The sequence below is a fragment of the Empidonax traillii genome, unplaced genomic scaffold, assembly GCF_003031625.1.
Source record: "Empidonax traillii isolate 1590-97213 ecotype Southwest subspecies unplaced genomic scaffold, ASM303162v1 scaffold35:size4298261, whole genome shotgun sequence".
NCBI classification, from domain to species: Eukaryota; Metazoa; Chordata; class Aves; order Passeriformes; family Tyrannidae; genus Empidonax; species Empidonax traillii.
Genome location: NW_020955228.1, coordinates 3,887,125 through 3,887,438, shown reverse-complemented (window position 1 = coordinate 3,887,438; position 314 = coordinate 3,887,125).

The following is a 314-nucleotide window of genomic DNA, read 5'->3' as shown; positions in this document are numbered from 1 at the left end:
TGGATGACTGGTTGTAGGTCACAGGGACCACAGTATCAGACTCACACAAGACATACTCTGTGCCTCAAAGGGATACATGTCTCAGCTGCAATCTGCTTACTAGGTGTACTGTCGATAAAATCTGTGACCCAACAGACAGCCTTGAAGCACACACCACTTTTAAGTGGTACAGGATTGCCATGCTAGTATTATGAATAATGTGTAATGAATAGCAGTCTGAGAGAAGCAGAGTATTCCATTCACTCTTTGAATCCCAGGGAGCACACAGAGCATACTAACCTCAGCTCCTGAGAATGCTGGTGTTCTTGCCCTTT